Source organism: Lithobates pipiens, unplaced genomic scaffold (genome assembly GCF_037356315.1).
Source record: "Lithobates pipiens isolate NorthernLeopardFrog02 unplaced genomic scaffold, aLitPip1_a1.2 Scaffold_13, whole genome shotgun sequence".
NCBI lineage: Eukaryota > Metazoa > Chordata > Amphibia > Anura > Ranidae > Lithobates > Lithobates pipiens.
This window is the reverse complement of record NW_027507718.1, coordinates 10,559,328-10,572,286: the sequence shown is the minus strand read 5'-3', so window position 1 is coordinate 10,572,286 and position 12,959 is coordinate 10,559,328. Positions and strand designations below refer to the sequence as shown.

The 12,959-nt window shown below is 46.2% G+C and overlaps 1 non-coding gene across 1 annotated transcript; it reads right to left on the bottom strand.

The window, feature by feature from the left end:
- Nucleotides 1-12,133: 12,133 nt before the first annotated feature.
- Nucleotides 12,134-12,240, bottom strand: LOC143980016 (U6 spliceosomal RNA). The gene has a single exon (XR_013274168.1). It is a non-coding gene; the product is annotated as a U6 spliceosomal RNA (small nuclear RNA).
- Nucleotides 12,241-12,959: the final 719 nt, after the last annotated feature.

The window sequence follows — 12,959 nt, the reverse complement described above, 5'->3', positions numbered from 1 at the left end:
GGCGGGCTGGACAAGGGGGCAGGGATGCAATTGCACTGTGGGCTGCTCTGATATGCTGTGGAAAAGGCTGCTGTACCGTTGGCTCAAGAGCACACATACGCAGATCTTGAGATGGCCGATACCAGTACTGTGATCCAGCGATGTCGTCATGTTGGGGCTGACAGTCTGTGTTACACAACCCCTCCCTACTCCACACCATTGGCTGGCAGAGGATGGACCTGCTTCTTTCCCTGCCCACACTCCGGGGCAGGCCGTGTGCTGTCTGTGAAGAGGATGTGTGGGTGGCAAAGTTCAATCTGAGCAGTCGGCTGGAATCCAGTGAGGCTCCTGGGAGGCTGAGACCATCCAAGTAAGTGAGCTCCTCCCTCCCCCTCTCTGCAGCCAAAGAGTTTTTTTTTTCTAGCAGCCTGAGCACTACCTTCTTCGTATGATGTGGGCTCACACTGGCATGCTGCGGTTTGGCTGCAGTGCTGGCGTCCTGGCAGTCTTCCTGCATTTTGCCTCTGGTCCCATAGAGGCTGCACATTTTTACTGCATGTTCTGAAAGTGCACAAAACATCCTGCATGCTGCATCTTTGGTGCAATTCCAGAAAATGCAGCAAAAATGTTCAACCTAAAAGAAGTGTGAGAGAAGTCTGAGGGACTGTGAAAGCCGCCAGTACACCCGCACTGCAGCCAAACTGCAGCACAAAAGGCTTGTATTCACTTGCAGCAGCCACTCCTCTAAAAAGTGATCCATGCTCAGGTCACTTTTCAGAGGCATTTGACAGGCAGTGAGGAGTTGATATTACATTTCATCAGTGGCGGCCCGTCCATAGGGGGCGCACGGGCGCCGCCCCCCCCCCCCCCCCTATGGACAGTCAAGAAAAAAAAAAAAAAATTTTTTTTTTTAAAACTGGCCCTTTAAATTTTTTTTTTTTTTTAAAGGTCCATAAGTTCACTGTGTTGTGGCGCCATACACAGTGCACTACGAGAAGCGCCACGTCTATGCAATCACGAGATTGCAGACGTGGCGCTTCATTTGCGGGCTTTAAACCCGCCTTGTGGCGCGCTCCATCGCGCCGGTAGCTTCCGCATTAGTATGCATATAATATGCATTGCTATTGCCGGGTGCTTTGAGTGACACTCAGTTATGATGTCACTTCCTCTTTTATCTCCCAGTGCGCCCGAGCACAGGAAGCATGTCGAGTGGATTTAACTACTGCTGTGTGACTACACAGTCACACCGAGAGAAGACATCCTTCTCAGCCTGGCTGGTATTCAAGGAAGGAGGCAGAGGAGGTGCCAGGACGGCTGTCACTAGCCACGGTATGCAGTCTGCTCAGGAGGGAGCTTCATTATGGGAAATGTAAGTCATCATCATCAACTGTCTGTCTATCTCCCACCCAGTGACACACACTCACTCACTCACTCACTCACTCACTCACTCTATCTCATCCAGTATCTATCTCACACAGTATCCATCTATCTATCTATCTCACCCACTATCCATCTATCTCACACAGTATCTATCTATCTATCTATCTATCTATCTATCTATCTCACACAGTATCTATCTATCTATCTATCTCACACAGTATCTATCTATCTATCTATCTATCTCACACAGTATCTATCTATCTATCTATCTATCTCACCCACTATCTATCTCACCCACTATCTATCTATCTATCTATCTCACCCACTATCTATCTATCTATCTATCTATCTATCTATCTATCTATCTATCTATCTATCTATCTATCTATCTCACACAGTATCTATCTATCTATCTATCTATCTATCTATCTATCTATCTATCTATCTATCTCACACAGTATCTATCTATCTATCTATCTATCTATCTATCTATCTATCTATCTATCTATCTATCTATCTATCTATCTATCTATCTATCTATCTATCTATCTATCTATCTATCTATCTCACCCACTATCTATCTCACCCACTATCTATCTCACCCACTATCTATCTCACCCACTATCTATCTCACCCACTATCTATCTCACCCACTATCTATCTCACCCACTATCTATCTCACCCACTATCTATCTCACCCACTATCTATCTCACCCACTATCTATCTCACCCACTATCTATCTCACCCACTATCTATCTCACCCACTATCTATCTATCTATCTATCTATCTATCTATCTCACCCACTATCTATCTATCTATCTATCTCACCCACTATCTATCTATCTATCTATCTCACCCACTATCTATCTATCTATCTATCTCACCCACTATCTATCTATCTATCTATCTCACCCACTATCTATCTATCTATCTATCTCACCCACTATCTATCTATCTATCTATCTCACCCACTATCTATCTATCTCATTCTCCCCCTCCCACCCAATATCTACCTGTCTGTCTATCTCTCCCACCCCGTGTCTAAATCTGTAGGCCCTATTGCGGGCGAGTGACGGGGGGGGGGGGGGGGGGGTTTGGTTAGGGCCTTTTTGCGCCCCCCACAAAAAATGGAGCACCAGCCGCCACTGCATTTCATCCCTGCCTGCTTTAACCCTCTAAATGCCAGTCCCTGCAGGTAATGATACGGTTCACTTTGATTTCCACCTTATTTCCATTACTCTCTGTAGGCATTAGATGTGCTCTCAACTTATTGTTTGCACATCTAATATCCAAGGGTACTTTCACACTGGGGCGGTGTGAGAAGTAGTGGTAAAGCGCTGCTCATTTTAGCGGCGCTAGCGGGGCACTTTTAACCCCTGCTAGCAGCTAAAGAAAAGGTTAAAACCGCCTGTGTTGCTTATTTCAGTGGGCAGGGCACCTCTCCCAAACCGCCCCAATAATGCTGCAAGTGCACCACCCCATTGTGAGAGCACTCGGGGACTTTCACATTGGGGTGGCATGAGAGGCAGTTTACGGGCGCTATTTTTAGCACTAAAACGCCTGTAAAGCGCCTTCAGTGTGAAAGGACCCTAAAAAGAGTTCTGGAAATAAGGTGGAGTTCAAAGTGAATTTCTACACATAAGTGGAGCCCCCCTTTCAGAAGATTTGAGGATATTATTAAACAGAGACTGGTGGACTTAGGCCACCATAGACAGATTGAAATTCTGCCTGTTCAACAGAAATCTCAATCAATCTATGCTCAGACTGGTTGCACAGAATTCGATCTATCAACTGACAATACAACCAGCGTGTCTTTATTTTTTTTTTGTGATCACTGCTGGCTGCTAAGCTGCCAGCAGCGATCACTGCATTCTGATGGTTTGAAAACTTTCACCTCAGAGCACACACCCACACACGGCTCCTATGGATGCTTAGTAAATCAAGTGCCAGGCTTCCCTAGCATTACACCTGTGTGACTGCGACCAAGTCTGGGCACAAGTTAGCACAGGGTCCTGGAAACATGGGAGGGTGGCCAGTAAGAGGAGAGCTGGGAAATGACATTACTTGCTTCATATTCCTGCCACTCCTAACTTGCTCCACTGCAGCACCAAGCCCACAATGCCCTTAATCTGGCTGGTGCTCCGGTGTGCACCTGCATGTGCTTTTCTCACTACCAGCAATTGACACAGGAGGAGCCTGCACCCTGGTGAATCTGGTGGTCATGCCAGGGAGACAGCAGGACTTTGCATGTTTAGCCTGCTGAACTCGCTGTGACTCTCGGCTACTCTACTGGCTTTGCTTGCCCAGTGGTCTGGTGCTCTTTTTCTCAGTCTCTCTAGGGGCAATCATGCAGTCTCTCTCCGAGAGACTGCTCCAAAATGATTGCCCCCACAGGGAGTGACCGCTTCACACTGCCTGCACAGAGAGTGACCACTTCACACTGCCTGCACAGTGAGTGACCGTTTCACATTGTCTGCACAGAGAGAGTGACCGTTTCACATTGCCTGCACAGAGAGAGTGACCGCTTCACACTGCCTGCACAGAGAGAGTGACCGCTTCACACTGCCTGCACAGAGAGATTGACCGCTTCACATTGGCTGCACAGAGAGAGTGACCGCTTCACATTGGCTGCACAGAGAGAGTGACCGCTTCACATTGGCTGCACAGAGAGAGTGACCGCTTCACATTGCCTGCACAGAGAGAGTGACCGCTTCACATTGCCTGCACAGAGAGAGTGACCGCTTCACATTGCCTGCACAGAGAGAGTGACCGCTTCACATTGCCTGCACAGAGAGAGTGACCGCTTCACATTGCCTGCACAGAGAGAGTGACCGCTTCACATTGCCTGCACAGAGAGAGTGACCGCTTCACATTGCCTGCACAGAGAGAGTGACCGCTTCACATTGCCTGCACAGAGAGAGTGACCGCTTCACATTGCCTGCACAGAGAGAGTGACCGTTTCACATTGCCTGCACAGAGAGAGTGACCGCTTCACATTGCCTGCACAGAGAGAGTGAGCGCTTCACATTGCCTGCACAGAGAGAGTGAGCGCTTCACATTGCCTGCACAGAGAGAGTGAGCGCTTCACATTGCCTGCACAGAGAGAGTGAGCGCTTCACATTGCCTGCACAGAGAGAGTGACCGCTTCACATTGCCTGCACAGAGAGAGTGACCGCTTCACATTGCCTGCACAGAGAGAGTGACCGCTTCACATTGCCTGCACAGAGAGAGTGACCGCTTCACATTGCCTGCACAGAGAGAGTGACCGCTTCACATTGCCTGCACAGAGAGAGTGACCGCTTCACATTGCCTGCACAGAGAGAGTGACCGCTTCACACTGCCTGCACAGAGAGAGTGACCGCTTCACATTGCCTGCACAGAGAGAGTGACCGCTTCACATTGCCTGCACAGAGAGAGTGACCGCTTCACATTGCCTGCACAGAGAGAGTGACCGCTTCACATTGCCTGCACAGAGAGAGTGACCGCTTCACATTGCCTGCACAGAGAGAGTGACCGCTTCACATTGCCTGCACAGAGAGAGTGACCGCTTCACATTGCCTGCACAGAGAGAGTGACCGTTTCACATTGCCTGCACAGAGAGAGTGACCGCTTCACATTGCCTGCACAGAGAGAGTGACCGCTTCACATTGCCTGCACAGAGAGAGTGAGTGCTTCACATTGCCTGCACAGAGAGAGTGAGCGCTTCACATTGCCTGCACAGAGAGAGTGAGCGCTTCACATTGCCTGCACAGAGAGAGTGAGCGCTTCACATTGCCTGCACAGAGAGAGTGAGCGCTTCACATTGCCTGCACAGAGAGAGTGAGCGCTTCACATTGCCTGCACAGAGAGAGTGAGCGCTTCACATTGCCTGCACAGAGAGAGTGACCGCTTCACATTGCCTGCACAGAGAGAGTGACCGCTTCACATTGCCTGCACAGAGAGAGTGACCGCTTCACACTGCCTGCACAGAGAGAGTGACCGCTTCACACTGCCTGCACAGAGAGAGTTACCTCTTCACACTGCCTGCACAGAGAGAGTTACCTCTTCACACTGCCTGCACAGAGAGAGTGACTTCTTCACACTGCCTGCACAGAGAAAGTGACTTCTTCACACTGCCTGCACAGAGAGAGTGACTTCTTCACACTGCCTGCACAGAGAGAGTGACTTCTTCACACTGCCTGCACAGAGTGTGACGGCTTCACACTGCCTGCACACAGAGAGTGAAGGCTTCACACTGCCTGCACACAGAGAGTGACGGCTTCACACTGCCTGCACACAGAGAGTGACGGCTTCACACTGCCTGCACACAGAGAGTGACGGCTTCACACTGCCTGCACACAGAGAGTGACGGCTTCACACTGCCTGCACACAGAGAGTGACGGCTTCACACTGCCTGCACACAGAGAGTGACGGCTTCACACTGCCTGCACACAGAGAGTGACGGCTTCACACTGCCTGCACACAGAGAGTGACGGCTTCACACTGCCTGCACACAGAGAGTGACTGCTTCACACTGCCTGCACACAGAGAGTGACGGCTTCACACTGCCTGCACACAGAGAGTGACGGCTTCACACTGCCTGCACACAGAGAGTGACGGCTTCACACTGCCTGCACACAGAGAGTGACGGCTTCACACTGCCTGCACACAGAGAGTGACGGCTTCACACTGCCTGCACACAGAGAGTGACGGCTTCACACTGCCTGCACACAGAGAGTGACGGCTTCACACTGCCTGCACACAGAGAGTGACGGCTTCACACTGCCTGCACACAGAGAGTGACGGCTTCACACTGCCTGCACACAGAGAGTGACGGCTTCACACTGCCTGCACACAGAGAGTGACGGCTTCACACTGCCTGCACACAGAGAGTGACGGCTTCACACTGCCTGCACACAGAGAGTGACGGCTTCACACTGCCTGCACACAGAGAGTGACGGCTTCACACTGCCTGCACACAGAGAGAGACGGCTTCACACTGCCTGCACACAGAGAGTGACGGCTTCACACTGCCTGCACACAGAGAGTGACGGCTTCACACTGCCTGCACACAGAGAGTGACGGCTTCACACTGCCTGCACACAGAGAGTGACGGCTTCACACTGCCTGCACACAGAGAGTGACGGCTTCACACTGCCTGCACACAGAGAGTGACGGCTTCACACTGCCTGCACAGAGAGAGTGACTGCTTCACACTGCCTGCACAGAGAGAGTGACGGCTTCACACTGCCTGCACAGAGAGAGTGATGGCTTCACACTGCCTGCACAGAGAGAGTGACTGCTTCACACTGCCTGCACAGAGAGAGTGACTGCTTCACACTGCCTGCACAGAGAGAGTGACTGCTTCACACTGCCTGCACAGAGAGAGTGACTGCTTCACACTGCCTGCACAGAGAGAGTGACTGCTTCACACTGCCTGCACAGAGAGAGTGACCGGCAGTGTGAAGCAGTCACTCTCTCTGTGCAGGCAGTGTCAAGCAGTCTCTCTCTCTCTGGGGCAATATGGAGCAGTCTCCCTCCCTCTCTGTACGGGTAATGTGGTGTAGATGGATGGTGAGCTGATTCGGGGGTTCAATGGGCCACTTGACTGGACTTGCCCCCCAGGCCTAAGGCTGCCAGCTCTCCCCTGGCTGTGGGGGACTGCTGCACACAGAATGCTTTTTATCTTAATGCATAAAATGCATTAAGATAAAAACCTTCTGCCTTTTCAATCACTTTAAACATGAGGTTGATTAGTTGTTCTAGAGAATGCCTGTATTTAGAGTTATTTCATCAAAGATTTCTGATTAAATAATTTCTGTCTATGAATTTAACTCACATGGTGTACTATTCAAGAAAAGTCAACAAATATTTACAAACGTCAGTTCGTTTATACATACATCATATCAAAGTATCAAAAGTATCAAAATTTGCGTCCTTTTTTTCCCACAAATAGAGCTTTCTTCTTTTTGGTGGTATTTGATCACTTCTGTAGTTTTTATTTTTTGCGCTATAAACAAAAAAAGAGTGACAATTTTGAAAAAAAAGCAATGTTTTGTACTTTTTGCTATAATAAATATCCCCAAAAGTAAAAAAACAAAAACAAATTTCTTCATCAGTTTAGGCCAATATATATATTCTTCTGCATGTTTTTGGTAAAAAAATCGCAATAAGCATATATTGATTGGTTTGGAGTTATAGCGTCTGCAAACTATGGGAAAGATGTATGGCATTTTTTAAAATATTTTTTTTTCTAGTAATGGCGGTGATTTTTAGCAGTACTGCGACATTGCGACCGACAGATCAGAGACTTTTGACGCTTTTTTGGGACATTGGCATTTATACAGCGATCAGTATTATAAAAATGCAGATTACTGTGTAAATGTCACTGGCAGGGAAGTGGTTAACACTAGGAGGCGATCAAGGGGTTAAACGTGAGTTCCCTCAGCATGTTCTATCTGTGTGGGGATGGGAGTGACTAGAAGAGGAGTCATATAATTTTTCATACTTAGTAGGAACAAACAATATGGCTCCTCTCCTCTGACAGCACAGGGATTTGTGTGTTTACACACACAAATCCCTTTGCTGGCGCTAGTGCACGCGATCACGCACCCGCCGGGCCACGCACATCGTGTCCTCCGCCATGCAGCGGGCATGTGCTCGAGCCTTCTGGTGCCCGAAAATGGGTAGGGTGTACCCACACAGGATTTCACCCAGGAGAGCCATTGTGCCGCAGTATGTCTGCGTGACACGGTCGGCAAGTGGTTAATTGCAAAAACTCTTAACATATGTTACAATGCAATGAGATATGGTGATTTAAAACAGATACACTGCAACTTGGGTTAATTTCTTCAGCCACATGTTCTATAGCAATTTAACTGAGCCTAATGTTGCATTCATACTGCAAATGTTAGCAAAAAATCAGTTTCACTACAGTAGAGACTGATTGGCCTACAGTGCTGACAAATGACAGAGGGTGATATCAGTGGAGTTTCTGGTATTTTTTCCTACTGTATTTAAAAATACATTTGGAGCATATCTGTCATTGGAGAAACATGGAGGCTGCTACTGCTGATTTCCCCTGAAAACCAGAGCTGGATTACCAAATAGGCAGAGTAGGCACAGACCTATGGGCCCCATGCCCTTTAACCACCTCAATACAGTGCACTTACACCCTCTTCCTGACCAGACCAATTTTGAGCTTTCAGCGCTCTCACAGTTTGAATGACAATTACTCAGTCATCCAACACTGTACCCATATGAAACTTGCGTCCTTTTTTCCACACAAATAGAGCTTTCTTTTAGTGGTATTTAATCACTAGTGGGTTTTTTATTTTTTGTGCTATAAATAAAATAAAACGTAAATTTTGTGAAAAAATGCCTTTTTCTTTGTTTCTGTGATAAATTTTTGCTAATTAGTAATTTTTCTTCATAAATTTTGGCCAAAATTTATACTGCTACATATCTTTGGTAAAAATAACCCACATTAGTGTATATTATTTGGTCTTTGTGAAAGTTACTCTGATGGACTGTGATTGACAGGTACTATGAGGGGTGGTGACAGGTCCTCTTTATTGGGGGGGGGGGGGGGGGCAATCAGTGTGCTTGATGTGTACTGTAGGCGGTAACGAGATGTTACCGCAATCTCCTCCTCACACACGATTAGTGTGTGAGGAGGAGAACCCGGTAACATCTCGTTACCGCGGTTTGTTTACATTTTAGTGATGGCTGTGAAAGGATCACAGCCGATCACGTGGGTAAACAGCCGGCCAATGGCTGTTTACCAGCGTCGGTGACGAGCAGTGTTCCCGGGGAACACACCGCCACCGACGTGCAGTGCGCTCACGATCGCGCGCATGCGCCGTGCACAGTCGGGGTGTGACCATCTGTGATCGGCCATGACTTCATCACAGCCGATTAGAGGTCGACCGATATATCGGCCGATATTTGCCGTTTTTTAAATAATCGGCATCGGCCGATTTGAGCTGATAAAAAGCCGATTTAGAACTACAGCAGGACTTTTCTATTACAGAAGTCATTTCAGTCAGTGTAAGTTGCCTGAGTCGTCATAGCAACTCTTTCCTCCTCTCTGGGCAGGCTGCCAAGAAAAGAACTAAATGATACAATGTTTACACTTCTGAATGAATGAAGTCATCTCTGTGTAGAAGTTCTCAGTTTAACCATTTAAAGACTAAATCTTTTCTGACACTTGTTGCTTACAAGTAAAAATCTTGTATTTTCTGCCAGAAAATCACTTAGACCCCCCAAAAATTATATATATTTTTTTAGCAGAGATCCTAGGGAATAAAATAGCGGTTGTTGCAATATTTTATGTCACACGGCATTTGCACAGAGGTCTTTCAAATGCATTTTTTTAGGAAAAAAATACACTATTTAAAAAATAAAAATAAAATAAAAACAGTAAAGTTAGCCCATTTTTTTTTTCGTCCAAAAGTTTTGACTACCTGTTTTTATTTAATATATAGGTTTTTTTTTTTTTTTTTATCTAAATCATACATACAAGTAAACTGATTGGGGGTTTTGTTTTGTTTAATAAATGTTTAAATGTAAGAAATTTTCTGTATCACTTATGAAGTTGCTTTCACACTGGAGCGGGCAGGCGTTGATGGTAAAACGCAAGTTTTAGCGGCTCTTTATCATCATTTTAGCGGTGCTATTTGGCTAGTGGGGCACATATAACCCAGCTAGCGGCCAAGGAAGAGGTTAAATGCGCCCATGAAGCACCGCTGCCAAATCGCATTGCATGCGCTTCGGCAGTGGTGCCCATTCATATCAATGGGCAGGAGTGGTGGAGGAGCGGTATACACCACTCCAAACGTGCTGCTTGCAGGACTTTTTTTTTAAGATCCTGCCAGCGCATCGCCTCCGTGTGAAAGTACTCTGTCTTTCACACAGACTGCAGGGGAGCCATTTTACAGGCGCTATTTTTAGCCCAAAAGCGCCTGAAAAACGCCCCAGTGGGAAAGGTGTGTTAGATCAAGGGGGATTAAAAAATAAAATAAAAAAAGGAAAAAAATAAATAAATAAAATAAAATCGGCCTAACATATCGGCCCAAAAAAAATCGGCATCATATATCGGCTATCGGCCGCCATGATTTCTAAATATCGGCATCGGCATCGGCCAGAGAAAAACCCATATCGGTCGACCTCTACAGCCAATCACGTGGTAAACAGCCATAACCAATGGCTGTTCACCCCCCTCGGTGGCGAGCGGTGTCTCTGTGACACGCCGCCACCGAAGAAACAGGGATGCGCGCGCACGATTGCGTGCATTCCCTGTTTAAACGGGAGGCCGTCATATGACGGCCTCCCGCCACAATAGGTGCGCCGCCTGGCTGTCATCTGACAGCCGGCGGTCAGCAACTAGTTAAAGGCACTGTGGCAACAGATCAAAATAATATTGGTTTGATTTTAAAAGAAAAATACAATGTAGCTTTCTTAAATTGTTTACATAAGATATAAAAAAAAATGAATCAGCTCAAAAAAAGTAAAACTTTACATTAAAGATTGTATAGAGCAGGGGTGTCCCAAGAGGGCTATGAATGTGGCCCAACATAAAATCGTAAACTTACTTAACCACTTGCCAACCTCTGCAGGTCGATATACGGCGGCACAATGGCAGCGGTGGGCAAATGGGTGTACCTGTATGTCTCCTTTAATTGGCGGGGCTTGCGGGTGCTCGTGCCCTGCGTACAGCATGACCATGCCTGCGGGTCCCCCGGACTCAATGTCTGCCAGTGTCCCGCTAGCATGTCACTGAGAAGCAGAACGGGGAGATGCCTATGAAAACAAGGCATTTCCCTGTTCTGCCTAGTGACATGATAGGGATCTACTGCTCCCTGTCATCGGAAACAGTAATCGCTGTCATGTTATGTGTAGCCCATCCCCCCCACAGTTAGAATCACTCCCTAGGGCACACATAACTTCTTGATCGCCCCCTAGTGTTTAACCCATTCCCTGCCAGTGTCATTTACACAGTAATCAGTGCATTTTTATAGCATTGATCGCTGTATAAATGAAAATGGTCCCATAATAGTGTCAAAAGTGCCGATGTGTCCGCCATAATGTCGCAGTCAGAATAAAAATCACAGATCGCCACCATTACTAATAATAAAAAAAAATGATTACTAAAAATGCCATAAAACTATCCCCTATTTTTCAGACGCTATAACTTTTGCACAAACCAATCAATATACGCTTATTGCAATGTTTTTTACCAAAAATATGTAGAAGAATACATATCGGCCTAAACTGAGGAAAAAAATTTGTTTTTTTTATATATTTTTGGGGGATATTTATTATAGCAAAAAGTAAAAAAAAATTGCTTTTTTTTCAAAATTGTCGTTCTTTTTTTGTTTATAGGGCAAAAAATAAAAACCGCAGAGGTGATCAAATACCACCAAAAGAGGGCTCTATTTGTGGGGAAAAAAAGGACGTCAATTTAGTTTTGTTGTAATGTTGCACGGCCGCGCGATTGTCAGTTAAAGCAATGCAGTGCCAACTTACAAAAAGTGCTCTGGTCAGGAAGGGGGTAAATCTTCCGGGGCTGAAGCGGTTAAAAATGTTTTTTTACTTTTTTTGAAAAAATGGGTTTACGCTTAGTGAACAATGCAGCTGAAGAAAAATTTGACAGTGTCTCTTTACTGGACTTTTATAAGTATTATCTCCCCAAAGAAAAATATCCCACTCTTCACAATCATGCCTTATTTATGTCATCAGTTTTCAGCAGCACCTATATTTGTGAGCAACTATTTTCAAGGATGACATTTTTTTTTTATATGGAACGCTTCATGAATCCGCGCGCCATCCCTGCGCAGGGGCCATGCCAATCCCCTCTGCATCGCTCCAACTCCAGCACATGCCCTGCCGAAGCGAGGTCCCGAAGGGAAAAATTTAACCCAAAATATCTGATGAGCACCTTGAAAATTTATTGAGAATTGCTTCTACATCCATTGAACCATATATTGATGCATTTGTTTATGAAAAACAGTGTCAAATATCATACTATTTTTATGTCGCACTAGTTTTATTACAAAAACAATTAAGCTATATTACAGTGATAGGTACATTAGCTATATCAGTCAACGTTAACTTGTGATCTGCCCAACTTTTTCTGCCCATCAGCTATCCTTGTTGCTAGTGTATTTTATGTGTGGCTTAAGACAATTTCTCTTCTTCCAAGGTGGCCCAGGAAGGTCAAAAGGACACACCTGCTATAGAGTAAATACTGTATTCATGTAATGTACCCAATAACAACTAAAACTACATAAACCGTAGACATCAGGTTCACATTACAGTTTGTCTCATAAGAGCTCATCTTCTTCCAGCTGTCAGTTTGTAAAAGTTTTTGGTGCAACCTGCGTAAGTGTTAATGTACAGCAGTGATGGTCATCTCTATCTAGCGGCCGACGTGCACACCATTTAGTTCTAGGTTATCCCACTAGAGCACACATGAGAAACTTCAGAGACCTGTGAGGGTGACCCAAGGTTTTGACTGCCTAGGGGCTTCCATAGACTCAGGGCCGGACTGGGAATAAAAACCAGCCCTGGAAAAAATGGCATACCAGCCCCATAGCATTATTATACCAGCCCAACATC